Source organism: Phocoena phocoena, chromosome 17 (genome assembly GCF_963924675.1).
Source record: "Phocoena phocoena chromosome 17, mPhoPho1.1, whole genome shotgun sequence".
NCBI classification, from domain to species: domain Eukaryota; kingdom Metazoa; phylum Chordata; class Mammalia; order Artiodactyla; family Phocoenidae; genus Phocoena; species Phocoena phocoena.
The window spans coordinates 4,402,327-4,419,266 of record NC_089235.1 but is presented as its reverse complement, the minus strand read 5'-3'; the positions used below and the strand labels follow the sequence as shown (position 1 = coordinate 4,419,266).

The window sequence follows — 16,940 nt, the reverse complement described above, 5'->3', positions numbered from 1 at the left end:
TGGGGCCACGCACGCCTGCAAGTCTCGGGTGGGACACGGTGAAGGAAAGCACGTTCCCTCCTCTTCCGTCCTCCTTCCCTCCTTTCCCAGGAAATGCAGATCCATGGGCACAGCTTGGAGAACTTTCTGTTCCAAATGCAGACAGGCAAAAAGATTGTCCTGGACCAGAGGTCTCTCTCAGTTCAGGATTAGGGTATCAGGAGTGCAGAAGCCAAAGAGAAAGGTTAAAGAAGTGTTCTTTAAATATTTTTTAAGACGCTAAAGAGGATAAAAAGGTCTTGGGGGAGACCCTAGGGCTAGCGTTGCCTGCATTTAAAGTTTCTCAAGTTTAGTCAGAAAAACAGTGTTTCTGAGGACTCTCTCCTCACAGAAGGCAGCCTGCCTAGTCGTGGGAATATTTCTGCAGTTAACCTATTTGGGGGAAACGTCTCCCAAATGCACTTAAAATGAACTAATTTACAAAACAGAAACAGACTCACAGACATAGAAAACAAATTTATGGTCACCAAAGGGGATGGGGGTGGGGATGAATTAGGAGTATGGAATTAATAGATACACACCACTAGATATAAAATAGATAAACAACAGGGATTCTTGTATTTCAGTACAACAGTATTCAGTATCTCGTAATCACCTATAATGGAAAAGAATATATACACAACCCAATCGCTTTGCAGTACACCTGAAACTAAGACAATATTGTCAAACAACTATACTTCAATAAAAAAAATCTTTAATTAAAAAAAGAATACCATAAATTTTACTAAAGAATATGATGGGTAAAATTTACAAAAGAACTTCTCCCAGGCAAAAAAATAGAATAGAATAGAATAGAGTAAAATAATAAGATAAAATTCACTGATGATCGAATCTTGATAACTGATATAGACAGAGACTAAAATGCATCTCTCCTTTTCTCTCTTCCCTCTTCTCTATCTTGTCCTTGCTCCTCCGGCACTGTCTCTATGTCCACCTCCTCTGGCACTGTCTCTGTGTCCAGCGGACAAAGGCAGCAGCTCTGGAAGGTGACACAGGTGGGGTCCTGGGAAGAGCCCCTTTGCTGGGGAGACACTACTATACGAGGTTCTTTGATGCACATGGGGGGTCGGCTACTGCAGAGGTCCGTTAGACTCTGGGCTTTGGCACTTTTAACATCTTGTAGAAATGACGTGGTGGCCGAAATCCACTGCGAGAACTGGTCTGATTCCAGTGGGAGCTGATGCAAACTCCAGCTACCGAGCCAGAGATCCCCAGATCACCCCAGGCCTCAGAGGGGACCCAGCAGGCAGGGCTGGGCAAAAGGACAGTCTGAGAGGGGACAAGCTTTGTATGTGTCTTGTAACATTCATTTCTCTACAGTCCTCAGAGGGAGTCAAAGAACTAACCAGTATGACTAAAAATTGATCAGATGATGGAAATTTAAATTTATATTGACATTATTCTATGTATGGACAGTGTTAAAGTCCAGCACACATGGCTTAATTTCATCCCCTGGCCTTGGATGACATGGAAAAGCAGAACTGGACCTCCAGGCGGGAGATGGCTTGCCGTTCCAGTTCTTTCTACCACAAACCATGCTCTCGCTCGGGCTTCACCCTCCATCCCGAACAGAGCAGGGTATTTCTGCCTGTCACTGGGGGACCCTTCCTGGTCTGGGGGTGATGCCATCTCTCCTTCATGAATAACATAAAACCGTCCCTTTGGGTCCCAAATAGCAGAATTGAGCTCCATGATGGTAATTGGCTTTCTATCCCATTGTTTGAGAAGAAAACCTCATCTCCTGCCGTTTTCCTGGGGACTGAGAAGGATCTGCAGGGTTTACAATCACTGGGACTTCTGTCCAGTGTCCTGACACCGTAACGTTATCTGTGAAGGCAGTCACGGGGGTCATTGAAGACAACTCACGTTTAGGCGTCTAGAGGTGAGTATCTTTAAAAGCCTTATTCCTCTCTATGCCCATTTTGTAGGTAGCCCACGTAGTGTGGGAATTAGCCTGGGGAGCTTTCTGGAAATGTCCGACCCTTCATGTGACTGTTTTTCTCGCAGATGGGGGAGATGGGGAAGTTTGCGTATTTGCTGAAAGTCCTCCCAAGCTCCCTACACACCAGATTGTCTGGTGAGCTTTAAGGATCAAACTTATTTATTCACTTCAGAAGCATAAATGAGCTCTCTCCTACGTGTCTCCTTCAGGGGTAGTGTTTTAGTAACTAACTCACAGGCAACACAAGGGAAGGAGCATTTACTTAAGTAGTTTGTCCAAGTTCCTTCTCTGTGTGCTGGCTTTAGGCAGGCAGTGTTCTCAGGCCATCTCAGCATAACGCAAGGGTCTGCCTGTCCATATTCTATTTCACACTCCCAAAACACGAACTGATAAATATTCGCCTTTATTATTATTCCTCTCTATACGATGAGAAATAGTCTTCTCTATCCCCATTTGATAGAAGTGTCAATTGAGATTGGACAACTTCCCCAAGGTCACAAGACTGCTACGTGATAGAGATGAAATAGAGATGAAACTGAAAATACAGAGCCAGGTCACCTAAACCCTACACACGCTGTCTTGCAGCCCCCCAGTAGGTAACTTCCCAAGGATGCACCTGTTCCTCAGTGATGGAGCCGTGATTTGAACTAAGGTCTTTCTGACTCTCCAGCCCCACTCTTTGTGCTTTGCCTCCCCTTCTTTCAAGGTCCGGGGAGAAGATAACAGGCAGCTCTCAGGGTGCTAAGAGGCAGGCACTTATGCAAAGACTGCTAACACCTTCCCCAGGAAGGAGAAGTTAAGATAGTTAGCATTTGTTTCACATTTTACATTAACAGAACACTTTCAAATGTTCAGTGCTTTCAATGCTCTCAATAACCCTGAGAAGCAAGAATTCTTATTTCTGTTTCCATCTGAGGAAGCCACAGCCCAGGACTCATGCCATTTGCCCAAAGTCACTGCATTCAACTCTAATCTACCTCATCTGGCTTCAAACTCTTTCATTTTTCCACCATATAGTTTTCCATACACATTTTACCCTTTAGGAGGTTGGGTTCTTTCTTTCCTTTGAAATGAATCAGAATCAACGTACCTTTTGCGAATGTGAAATTTGCATGATTATAAGCATTTTTGAACGTTAGCCTGGCCATTTGGGCCTTTCTTGCCAAAGCCGAACTTCGAACCTGGGTTACCTCATTTCACCCAACATTATATACAAGTGGATGTGTACAGGTGTATAAGATGCAGTATCTGCGTAATAATGCTTAGTTTCCTTCCCCCTTATCCAAAGTCTCCTTTGGCTAGGAGACTACGCTTCTCACACCGTTTCGCAGATGTACAAAGAAATCCACTTGGGTCTGTGCTTCCCACCTCAGGGATGCACAGCCGGGAGGGTTCATTCTATTACACTTCTGGATCTTTCTGGCGTAAGCAGGAGTGGAATCCCACGAGGAGACTTGCTTCCTTACCAGGGCAATGATTTTCCCACCTGCATAAAGCCTGCCATTTCTCCAGAGATCTGTGCTGGATACTTTTCCTTCAACAATTCCTGCTTACTTAAAGGATACATTTGATATGCTACTATACAAGGTAATGTGATGCAGTGCTCCCAGTTCAACAGCCTCCAGGACAAAAGTCACAAGAATAACAACAACAAAAGCTTCCAGGATGGTGATCAAGTCATTGGAAAAAGAACTGGGAAAATGTTATCAATTCAAAGACAAAGGAAAAATGAAATGCATTCCTAGAGAGAATGAAAAGTAGACTACCTCCTGCCTTTTTCAGGATCTGTTTCTGATTAGAGAGAAAGTTTCTGTGTCTCTACTACTTCTGAAGATGAAATTTTTAAGGTGAAGTCAATTCCCCAAGTTAGGAAAATGGCTAGAAATCAGTGTCTCCTGACACTTAAATATTGTTAAGTGATAAGAAAACAAAAATAGGCTATTGCTCTAACTATATCTCAGGAATCTACTTCTAAAAGATGGCATCATCTTTTTATTTTAAAGTAACACACCCAAATGAAAGTTGAAACAATTTTCACAAAGAAGTAGCATGAGTTTCAAATTTTTACTACAACTTTAATGATTGTAATATAGTAGCAGTTACAAATTACATGTTTTATTTCAGAGATCTATAACATGGCTTCATATACACTTTCAGTATATGTCTATGAATATATGTATATTATATTTATAATATATTAGAGCCTGTAAGTATATAGACAACTTTTTTCTCTCAGTAGAATGTTTTGATTCTTGAAGCTTTAGAGAACAAATCATTTACGAGGAGATAAATTCTGAGAGATCAATGTCAGTTGAAAGTTTGCAAAACAGTTCAATAACTCCATAAAGCGTGGACTTTTTATGTATTAATTCAGTTATTGAGTATTTATTGAACCTAAACTTTGCACTACATACTATATTTGGTGCTGAGGATACAGAGATAGTATTAATAGAATGAACCGTACTTGCTGTTTTTGTAAGTTAAAAACAGTTAATGGCAATTTAGATAGCAATTTAACATGATTTAACTTAAGTAAAACATAATCCTTGTTCTTATGGGGAGCGGTCTGGTAAGGAAAACAGCCTTATAAACAGGTGCACGTGCAGAGTGAATAATTAGTGGAATTTTAATGGTAGGTTCTGTATTTTTAAAAGTAGGAGCTGAATGGGTGTCCTGCAACAGATGGGCGAGGTTGCAATAGATTAGGACATTGAATAAGGGATGGAGGGGCGGAGACAGGAAAGGCAATGTATCATTTTTTAAAGATTGGCTGTGAAGCTGAGAGCATCAGCTGTCTCTGGGAACGGTTGTGGTTCAGGATGTATTTGTTGCTTTGTTTTTCTTTTAAAGCGAGAGAGGAAGTTTCTGGGCTGAGCCGGAGGGAGCCCAGGAAGAAGGTTGTGGAGAGTGAGCCTGAAGAGGTGTGATGGGACAGTCGCTGGCGCTGAGAGATTAATTGCGTTGTGCGACTCTGTGTGCCCCGCACATGACTTAGCAGGTGGGAGGTACACAACTAAAGGTTTCTTGAACTGAAGGAAAAACAACGCTAGATTCTTCTATCTAATTTTGATGGCACCTTGTTCTTCTCTAGGGAAAATAGCTCATGAGAGTCAATTCTGGGGAAAAATCTTGAAATTTTATTTCTAAATGCTTAGGTAACTCGTGTTATGAGGAAAGAAAGAAGGAAAGAATAGGAAACCGATAGTTTAGAAAGACTTTGAACAGAGCCCAGAGCATAGTAACAGAACAGGTTGGGGTAGAAGCAGGAGAGAGAGCAGACTTTCATGCAGAAAGAACGAGCCTTGCATAAGGAGGATTCATGGGTGAAGACCTGGATGAGAAAGAGGTATTAAAGATGAAAAATAACATAAAAATGAGAGAGGCTCTTTGAAGCTCAGAGCATAATATTATAGAAAAGGCAGTAAGAAAACTGTTAGTCCCTGATGCCTGAAAGAATGTCGCTATTAATTACTGGGTGGAACACAAAGGTCGTCCCTTTGTCTGACAGAAAGCTGATCCATGAGATGTGCGAATGGAGATGAAGTAATGGTTCCAGTGTGCTGTGCTCTGCGATGAAGGCGAAATGTAGAAGGAGGTTCGTAGCCGGGGTGAGTGGTAGGATCAAATTAATAGGAGAGACAGAGACGGAGACGGAGACAGAGACAGAGGCAGAGGCAGAGGCAGACAGAGACAGAAAGGGATCGGAGTGGTTCAAGGATACAAATAAATGAGAAAATTCTGAATGTGTCTTTACTTAATCTGTGGTTTGTTTCCAAATATTTCAGGCCAACAACTATTTCAGAGCTTGTCCCCCCAAGGAGCACTCCCCTTAAAGGACAAAGCTTGCACTTTGTCTCCATTTGCAAAGAACCACCAGCACTGCTCTGCTTGTAGAGGTCGGGGACCCAGCGTGGCTCTGTTTCAAGTCCAGTCTCCAACCTGACCCCTTTCTTCAGCATCCTGTCTGTTAAGACATCGCCATGGATCTCAACTTGAAAACCACTCTGTAATTTATTTAGCCTTTTAAAAATGATCTATGGCTTTGGAAATTCTATTTACTAGGTGTCCAAGTAAGCCTCCTAATCCCAGTTGTTGTTTTTTTTTATATATATTGGAGTATAGTTGACTAACAATGTTGTTTTAGTTTCAGGTGTACAGCAAAGTGATTCCATCATACATTTACAGGTATCATTTTTCAAATTAATTTTCCCATTTAGGTTGTTACATAATACTGAGGGTAGTTCCCTGTGCTATACAGTAGGTCCCTGTTGGTTATCCATTTTAAATATAGCAGCGTGATGTACATATATACAATGGAATATTACTCAGCCATTAAAAAGAATGAAATAATGCCATTTGCAGCAACATGGATGGACCTAGAGATTATCATACTGAACGAAGTAAGTCAGACAGAGAAAGACAAATATCATATGAAACCACTTATATGCAGAATCAAAAAAAAAGGATACAAATGAACTTATTTACAAAACAGAAACAGACTCACAGACTTAGAGAATGAACTTCTGGTTACCGGTGGGGAAGGGTGGGAGGAAGGGGTAGTTAGGGAGTTGGGAGTGACATGTACACACTGCCAATCCCAGTTTTTTCCGTCCCCCCACACACACACCTCCCCACTGCCGGCTCCCAGGAGACTTGCACTAGAGGTAGGTGTGCCCGCATCACCAATAAGTGTGCACAGGGCTCTGGGTGATGCCAGGTGTGTGTCTGAATTACATGTTTGTTACCACTTCACAGGGGGGCCCCGTGGTGCCGCACCCACTCCCACTCTGCCTCCAGTGTTCCCTTACCTGGTCACCAACTGGAGGACAACTCGCTTTACTGGAAGTTGAAGACCCCAGACTGGTAACTCCCTGTCTCCATACCCCCGAGGTCAAAGAGAGAGAGAGAGAGCTGGTTCGGGAAACCTCAGTTATTCCTAAGGTAGACACGGACCTCCTCTCAGCCGGGGTCTGGTCCGGATCCTGATAATGGCCATGACCAGCCAAGGGAGTTTAGCAGAGCAACTTCACCTTTCTGAGTCTCAATTCCACCAAATGTACAGAGGAGACAATAATCCCTATGGATAGCTTTGGCATCTTAGCCATGTTACAGGTAAAATTCCCAACACTGTTTCTGGCTCAGGGAACCCACTCAATAAATGATACATAATTACTAATATTATTTTTGATGTGGCCTATATTTTCTCAATTTTTCTAGAATGTCAGTGTTCCCAAAAGACCATCTCGGTGTACGATGAAATGGCTTATGACATGCGATACCTCAGAGTTAGGGTAACATGTAGACCAGAGTTGCCTGCTGAAGAACGCACCCAGGGCGGGTTGATACTTCTATAGCACCAACACCTCTCTGTCATGACGTTCTACTTAAACAATCAATAGACAAATGGGAAGACCTTAATGATTTAGCATATTATTAGCTTAATGCAGTGTCTACTTGAAAGGAGACTTTGAACTGCTGTTGGAAATTTGAAGCAAGTGATTTTTTCTAAAGGCCACTTGGTTTTTTTGGCAACTCTCCACTGACAGCATGTTACTTCTGCTTTCTTTGTCAAGCACAGAAAAACAGGAAGCACAAAATCAATTTGGACTGGGAGTGGGGTGGGGGGAGAGAGCTGTTTCTAGCAGTAGAGTCTGATCCACCTTATGCGACAGGAGATCACTTTGAACTTGGCCTGGATCCCTGCTGGCTGCCGCTTTGAGTGTTGCTGGACGCACAGAGAAATTCTTCTGTACCTTTGGGGTTTCTGGCTCTCTCCCTAGGACCTGTTTTTGTTTGTTTTTTTTTAAATGCCTGTGGGGTGTACAGGACAGTGGAGTACATGAGGATCAGAAAGCCTGAGGCCAGGTCCAGCTATGCAGTGAATTAGCTATGTGACCTCGATAAGTCCTCTGGCCTCTGTTCTGTTTCTTCACCTATGTGAGTGATACACAAGGAAGAAGAGTCTCACATGCAAATTCCCAGCAGGAGATGTATCCTGGGAAAATGGAGGTGACCCAGAGAGCCTGGTTTGGGCTGTGGCCGGCGGGATATCTTGTGCTCAGTCAAAAGATATTCGAACTCCAATAAAAAATAGTCATGTTCCAAGACTGAACACTTGTTGGCCATCGTTTCAAGCCCTCTGGGCCGGGTGATGTGTCAGGTCTTCTTCAGGTTTATGATTTGGGCCGCACCCTCCACCGGCACCGGAAAGTAGCACTAAAGGATATTGAAGAATGTGAAACAGAGACTTGCCAAGTACCATTTAGCTATGCATCATAAGAAAAGCTTGAAGTGTGTAAAAAATAAGCTTCCTTTAGTTATACTAATCCTAAAACAAAAACTAAATTAATTTCAGTTTAATTACTATTAAACCTGGGATTAACGCATGGCTTTTCAGGAATTTTTTAACATAAAATAATGGAGTGCTTTGAGAAAGATGTCTATTAGATGGTATTAGCTCCAGAATCATTTATCGTCTTCTGAGCAGCTAGAGATATACCAGACAGAGCTCCCCTTAATGGCCATTCAGCAGGGACTCCATCCATCTGTCTCCATTAAAAGAAAGAGGAAGTGTTTTATTTATAGAAGACTAAAAGTATCCATTGTTGCTTTCTTCTGAATTTTAAAATGATGAAGAAACAGAGGTTCCCAAACTCTTCAGCCCAAGTAGGACTCTATTGGCCATTCCTAAGTCAAGGGTATCAGAACCTAGAAGGCTTCTCAGTAAAAAGATCACACGAACTTAAAGGGCTCCTTGATTCTGTGACACAGGGTGTCAAATATACAGCGACTTCCTTAGAACATCAGAGCCAGGTTAGGATTTTTTTAAAAACTTGTTGTTTTGAAATATTTATAGATTTGTAAGAAATTGCAAAGCTAGCACAGAGAGGACCTGTGTACCTTCACTCAGTGCCCCCCACCACTGGTTACCTCCTGTGTAGAGTATGATATCAAAAGTAGGAAGCTGACATTGGTGTGAAGTGTGGGGATGATCCTGTCCCGTTATTGCATGTGTAGATTCATGTCATCACCACCACAATCAAGACATGCAGCTAATCTATCCACAAAGTTCTCCCGTGTGGCACCCTCTGTGGTCACACTCATTTCCCTCCTCCCCAGCACCCCAAGCCCCGGCATTAATTTGTTCTCCAACTCCATAGTTTTGTCATTGTGAGAACGTTATACAAATGGAATCATACAGGAAATAACACAGTGGCTTTTTTATACTGGATTTTACTCACTTGCATAATGTCCTTGAGACATCTCCAAGTTGTTCCATTTCTTTTTATTTGTGTGCATTTTTTTTTTTTTTTTTTTTCTGTACGCGGGCCTCTCACTGTTGTGGTCTCTCCCATTGCGGAGCACAGGCTCCAGACGCGCAGGCCCAGCAGCCATGGCCCACGGGCTCAGCCGCTCCGTGGCATGCGGGATCCTCCCAGACCGGGACATGAACCCGTGTCCCCTGCATCGGCAGGTGGACTCTCAACCACTGCGCCACCAGGAAAGCCCTGTGTGCATTCTTTTGTATTGCAGGTTGGTATTCCATGGAACGGGTTTGTTTAACTCTTCACCTAGTGTAGGACATTTTTGTTGTTTCCAGTTTGGAGCTATTTCAAATAAAGCTGCTATGAACAAGAATATATGGGTTTTTGGGCTTCCCTGGTGGTGCAGTGGTTGAGAGTCCGCCTGCCGATGTAGGGGACACGGGTTCATGCCCCGGTCCGGGAAGATCCCACATGCCGCGGAGCGGCTGGGCCCGTGAGCCATGGCCACTGAGCCTGTGCGTCCGGAGCCTGTGCTCCACAACGGGAGAGACCACAACAGTGAGAGGCCCACGTACTGCAAAAAAAGAAAAAAAAAAATATATATATATATAGGGTTTTGTGCGGACATAGTTTTAATTTCTCATAAATAAATGTTCAGAAGGGCAATTACTGGGTCATATGGGAAGTGCATGTCTAGTTTTGTCTTTTTTTTTTAGCAAACTGTCAAACTGATTTCCAACACGACTGGACCATTTTACATTCTCACCAGCAGTGTAAGAGAGATCCAGTTTCTCTGTGTCCTCACCAGCATTTGGTATTGTCACTGTTTTTTAAGTTTAATTATTCTAACAACTGTGCAGTGATATTTCATTGTAGTCATAATGGCTAGTGATGTTGAACACCTTTTATGTCCTTACTTGCTCTCCATATATATCGCCTTCAATAAAATGTCTCTTCATGGGATTTGCATTTTCTATTTGGATTTTTTGTTTGTTTTTTTCTGTTGAGTTTGAGAGTTCTCTATAGAGTCTAGATATTAGTCCTTTAACAGATATACGGTTTGCAAGTATCTTTTCAGTCTGTAGCTTATCTTTTCATTGTCTTTTTTTTTCACATCTCCTTTCGTTTTACTGAAAAAAATTTTAGAAAATGACAGTTAATCAAGGGCACAAGCAAATCAACAGGGATATACTAGTGGAAAACAGACAAGATAAAACTAAAAATGCCATTGGCTTCTTTAATTGGTTAAGAGCACAAAATGTAGCAGGCAGAAAGTCTCTTTTAAACAAATTAAAGAGCTATGTTTTTTCCCCCAATTCTCCCCAAGTCGAATATATACACACCCACAAAAATGGTGTGTGAAGGAAAACTGTCATACACAGGAAGTTGCATCCTGAATTAAGGGAAACAGCTGTTGAAATGGGAATTAACACAATAAAGTCAGCAACAGGTTAACAGTTTTAAAAACTGAGTCTTCAAATGCTGCATGGCACAAAGCTATACCATATAAAGTACTGCTAGGTATGGAGGAGAAAGTCTGTACAGCTTTTAGCAAAACTGCTTTTCCAGAAAAGCAAATCAAAACAATGCAATCATCAGACCAAAGAGGCTATAGCTAGATATCGGAGCTACAACTTATCATAACTGAGCTAGAAAATTATATTTATCCAGAATGGACTAAAATTTCAAGACAAAATGGACATTTTTTACACTTCTTACTTTATCCATCTTAAGTTCTCCGTTGCTTTCTCCCTCACCCTTTAATTCAGCATGATCCAGCCAAAAGATGGCTGCTTTTGGAAGTGGCTGTTTTATTTTGCTTGCAGTGGCATGACTGTCACGAAGCCTGGATATTTCAGGCTCATACGCGTCCATGACCAGTGTCCCGCTGTGGTCAAAAAACTTGGCGATGGACTTGGTGAACTTGGCTTCCCGTTGCCGCTTTGTTCTTCCACTGATGAAGGTCAGCTTCAGAGCGTATTTGTCATTGAACCTTTTGAGACTGGACAACAGTTGCCAGATGTCATCAGGATCCATCCCTGGGGGATCTTTCCTTTGGGCCACGAGAAAGATGCTCTTCTCCTTATATGAGGAATAAACGGTCAGGATCCCCATCATCACAAAATAGGATATAACGCACAAAGCCAAAACAGGTTGGGACTCTGGAAAGGGGTGCATATAATCCCAGATCAAAGCCACTGTGGCGAAGAAACAGGAGATGGTACAGATGGTGAGGCGACGGTCAGTGAGACCACAATTCTCCACATACCTGTACTTTTCCAGAAGTACCTTTTTGGCAGAGTCATCCAAAGAATTTTTCACAGCGGATCCATCCCATTTGTCAATTTTTACAGGCTTATCATCAATCTTCCACTTATCCAGCAAGCTGCTGCGGCTACTGCCTGTCCCACAGCTGGACACCGCCAGCCCTACTACTGCCACCACCGGTTCTCCCGCACTGAGCAGCTGTCACTGCCATCTTGCTTGCCTCTGCGTCTCCCTCCCCTCCTACTTGTCCCCTTTTCATCGCCTTAACAGGATCTCCTGCAAAGCAAAAATTTTAAACTTTGATTTACCTTTTATTTTCTTTTATGGATCAGGTTTTTCACATGTGAGAACTCTTAGTGCAACTCTAGACCATGAGGTTTTTTCCTTATGGGTGTCTAATTGCTCCAACGCCATTGGTTGAAAAGGCTTTCCTTCCTTCACTGCATCACTTTTGCACCCTTACTAAAAATCAGTTGGGTGTCTTTGTGTGGGGCTATTCCCTCATCCTCTAATCTCTTCCACTGACTCTCGTGTTTATCCTTCACTGAAACCATTCAGTCTTGATTACTGTAACTACATAATAAGCTTAAAACTGGGGAGACTGATTCTTCCCACCTTCTCCTTCTTTTTCAAAATTGTTTTAACTACTATAGTTCCTTTGCCTTTCCATATATTATTTTGGAATAATATTTTCTATATCTACAAAAAAATCTTGCTCTGAATTTGATAGGAATTGCACTAAACCAGGATATCAGCTTAGGGAGAATTGATTTCTTTATTATGTAGAGTCTTCCAGTGTATGAACAGATATTTCTCCCCATTTATTTATATCTTCTTTGTTGTTGTTTTTTTCATCAGTGTTTTGTAGTTTTCAGCAAGTAAGTCTTATACATGTTTTGTTAGGTTTACACATATGTATGTTCCCACTGTTTTAGGAGGTATTGCAAATGGTATTATATTTTTAATTTCAACCTGCACATGTTCATTGCTAGCATATAGAATACAATTGTTTTTCATCTGTTGATCTTGTATGCTGTGACCTTGCTAAATTCAATTATTAGTTCGAAAAAATTTTTGTAGATTCCTTGGGGTTTTCTGCATATAAAATCATGCCATGCATGAATAAGGAGGGGTTTACCCACTTCCTTTCCAATTTGTACATCTATATTTCTTGTTCTTGCCTTATGAAGTAATTAGAATTTCTGTTACATTTGATAACAGTGAGGAGAACAGTCTTCCTTGCTTTTTCCTGACCTTAGGAAGAAAGCATTCAAATTTTTGCCATTAAATATCATGTTAGTTGCAGGTTCTTTGTAGCTGTTCTTTGTCAAGCTGAAGAACTTACCATCTGTTCCTAGTTTTCTGAGATTTCAATCATGAATTAGTGTTGAATTTTGTCAAATGATTTTCCTGCATCAATTGATAGGATTACATGATTTTTGTGTTAATATTGGTGGACTGCCTTATTGCCTTCTAAATATTGAATCAGCCTAGCATTCCTGGAATAAATCACATTTGACCAAGGTATAAAATTCTTTCTGTATATTGCTGAATTATATTTACTAATGCTTTATTAGGGATTTTTTGTCTATATTCATGAGTGCTATTGGTCTATGATGCTTTTTGTTTTGTTTTGTTTTGTTTTGTACTGTCTTTGGTTTTGGTATCAGGATAACACTAGCTTCATAAAATGAATTCGCAAGTGTTTCCTCTTTTATTTTCTAGAAGATATTGTGTAGCATTGGAGCTTATTTTCCTTTAAATGTTTCATAGACTTCTCTAGTGAAAACATCTGGTCTGGAGATATCTTTTTTGGAAGGTTTTTAATTACAAATACAATTTCCTTAATAGTGGCAGAGCTATTCAAATTATCTAGTTCACATTGGGTAAGTTGTAGTAGTTCTTGCTTTGGAGGAATAGGTCCATTTCATCTAAGTTGTCAAATTTGTGTATGTATGGCTGTGTACAGTGTTCTCTTATTACATTTTTGAAGTCTATAGTGATGCTCCATGCTTCACTCCTGGCGTTATTAATTTGTGTCTTCTATCTTTTCGTTCTTTATCACTCTTATTTGATAATTTTATTGACTTCTCAAATAAACAGGGTTTTGTTTCATTGATTTTCTATATATTTTTTTCTATTTTCAACTTCCTCGATTTGTGCTTTTTATTATTTCTTTCCTTCTGCTTGCTTGGGTTCATTTTGATTTTCTATTTCTAGGTTCTTTAGGTAAAAGCTTAGATGATTGATTCAGGACTTCTCCTCATTGCTAATGTAGGCATTCAATGCTATCAAGTTCCCTCTCAGCATCTGGTTTACCTGTGCTCCACGAAATTTGCTGCTATTCTGTGTTTTTATTTTTGTTCACTTAAATGTAATTTTAGTTTACCCCTCAGACTTCCTGTTTGAGCCATGGCTGAGTTAGAAGTGTGTTGCTTGGATTCTAAAAGTTTGAAGATTTTCCTTCTACTTTCTGCTTTTGATTTCTAGTTTGATTCCATCATGGTCAGATATCATCCTGTCCATGGGATCGGGCATCTTACTACAGCCCAGAGAATGTCTCCTCTGGGACACAGCGGTGGTGGAGAAGCAGCCACACTTCATTCTGTGGGGTTTGGCCAGAGGAGACTGGTTATTGCCTAAAAGATTTTTTGTCTTTCTAGACTTCTCCTTTTTTGGTCATTTGGCTAGAGAGAGAGCAGGACTTTTATTGGGACTTTTTTTTTTTTGTCTGCGCCCACTGGCATTGCCAGGCTGTAGCTTCTCCAGCATTCTGTCTGGGGCACATGAGGCAAAAAGAAAAGCCAAGAGGGTCCACCTCCACATTGTTCTTTGGGTCCTGGTCGTCCCAGTCAGCCTGACTTCTTCTCTCACCTGTCAGAGTCTTCTTATACTTGTTATACATGTTATGTCCAGGGTTTGTTGTTGTATTTAGTGGCAGGAATATAGAAATGTATTTCTACTCCATCTATCTGGCAGCAGACATCCCCTCAAATCAGAGGTACTTAGCCAAAACTTTCCACATTCTTGAACTGATTCTTCTTGAACCTTTAGACATATTTTCTATGTGCTTTCTGACCAAATTATATCAGGATATAATAAGTGTAAGAGAAAATTGTTTTCATTATGAAAACTGTGATAACCAAAAAAAAAAAAATTCAGGAAATATATTTTACTTTTTTCAATCAAGCATTTCTATAGGCGGCAGAACCCCCAATAGAAAGTGTTCTTTCCATTGCTTATATCGCTCCTACTTTAAATCAGAAAGACAGGCGTGTAGGAGAAATGAGCTGTTTTAGAAAATTTATGTTTCTTTTGGGGGCCAAACTTATACCAGACAGTAACTTAAAGACCCAAAAGAAATTGCTGTAATAAATAAATATGTGTATTTTGACTGGATAATATAGTCTAAATATATCGCCATTTTTGAGTAGCATAAGGAAAATGTAAAGAGACTTTCCTGCAAAGGGCAGTTCTCACATAACAACAGCTAACATGTGACCAGATTGAAACTGACTGACACTATATCCGTGACGGGGGTGTAAGTCTCACTTGATTGCCAGTATTGGTGTCTTAGTGGCAAGGCGTCTACACTTCTGCTTTCCTGGATTTCTAATTGAAAAGGAGATTGAAATCCAAATGAATGTTTTGGCCAAACCGTATCTACGTAATAATGAGCGTAGGTATTCATTTGTGGTTAGGGAGTTGAGTATCATTTAGATTAGGATTAAACTGAGACGTCTACCATGTGATTTTGTACTTAACTCTTCCCTCCTAGACACTGCTCTGCACAAAAAGCTGGTTCTAGAACACATACTTTGAGAAGCTCTAGAACGAGATCCTCACAAGTTTTCCTTTTTAATTATTCGTGCTTCTTTTGCATAATTATTGTTCCCACTGGTTTGGATGTATCCGAATTAATCAGATACTTCTAATACCAGACTAATTACTTAAATCATAACAAGATACCGTTGTACACAATACGAGACAATAAAATACAAATTTTTCTTCTATGATTTGGTGGTAAAGTCAGTAAAAGCCCTTTTTTGTTCTGGGAGGTCTCAAAATAATTCAGACCAAATCTGCAGTATCTGTCCTCCTTAAGAATTACTTGTTAAACTTATTCAAGGTTTTTAATAGCACATGGTCTGTAACTTAATTTGCTATAAGCAGGTGGCAATGATTCACTTCCTTTCAAAAAAGTAATAAAATTAAGGCTAGATAATTAAAAATTTGACAATAATGCACATATTAACGCTAGCAGACCACCTTAGCACCTGTGGAAATAACACAGAGTAAGTACCAAAATATCTTCTTTTGTTTTCTTATAAATAAATCATAAGGTCTGTAAGAGGTAAAGCATTTTGCTGTTTGCAACTAGATCGCCCTGGGACCTTTTGAGAGCAGTGTGAAATGGATCTATTAAATTCCCAGACTTCAACTTCCAGTTGCATTTCCTAATTAAACAAGATGAGATGCAAGCACGGTCTGTCGTGCGAATGCTGTTGGGTCTTGTGAGGAGTTTTCCGTGCACACATGATCCGACCGAGCCTCACGTTCCCTCTCAGTGACCATAGCTCTGAGAATCTAAGTCTTGTTATTGCTGGAGTGTACACGTATCATTATCTTTTTTCACATTCTTCCAATAAGTAAACTCCAGAATTGGAAATAAAGTCAAGTTCTGCTGGTTCCAGCTCTGCCTGTTATGCTGAGTCTATGTTGGCCATAAACTGGAAACAGTTACGATGCTCTCTGACAGCAAAAGCAACAAAGACGCTGGGCTATGTCACTCCTCTCCCAAAACTGTTTTAGAAAATTATTAACACATTGATAATTATTATAAGAGTACTTTTATTTTAATAAAAGGAAAAACTAACCACTTGTGGGTTTTAGTGTGGTTGGTGAGTAGTCTGTTCTGCCCCTGAGCAGGTCTGAGCCACAGATAGCAGTTCCCTTGCATTCGTGGGTGTCTCCCTCACAGCACCTTTTTCAAATGCCAAAGCCCTGCCTGCTTTCTACATCCAATGTTTGCAAAAGAACAGAGACAACTGCTTCCACCCAGAACACATCCACCAGCAGGAGGTTCCGGCATGGTTAGCAAGGATGGAACTCTCACCTGTACCCTGGGAGAAGCAAAACAAAATTTCCATTCTAAGAAAAAGAGCTGACTTTGCGTGAAGCTGAGTCATAAGCTCCAACCCCCTCTCTTTGTGAAATAAACTTGAGAGCTTGGAGGCCTTTCCAAGAGGGGCATCCTTGACCAACTCTGCCCAGAGTGAGAGCTGCTATGAGGCAAGGTTCTAAACGCCAGGACCTCTCATCAGAAAGGAAGAGGTGCTTTCAAAATCGAGAAAACCACAACTCAATACATAAGTTGTTTTCACTTCTGGAGTGTACGGGCAGATGACATGCCACCTAAAATGAAG

The 16,940-nt window shown here is 40.9% G+C and overlaps 1 pseudogene; it reads right to left on the bottom strand.

The window, feature by feature from the left end:
• Positions 1 to 895: 895 nt before the first annotated feature.
• On the bottom strand, positions 896 to 11,740 carry LOC136137338 (signal peptidase complex subunit 2 pseudogene; annotated as a pseudogene).
• Between the last annotated feature and the right edge of the window lie 5,200 nt (positions 11,741 to 16,940).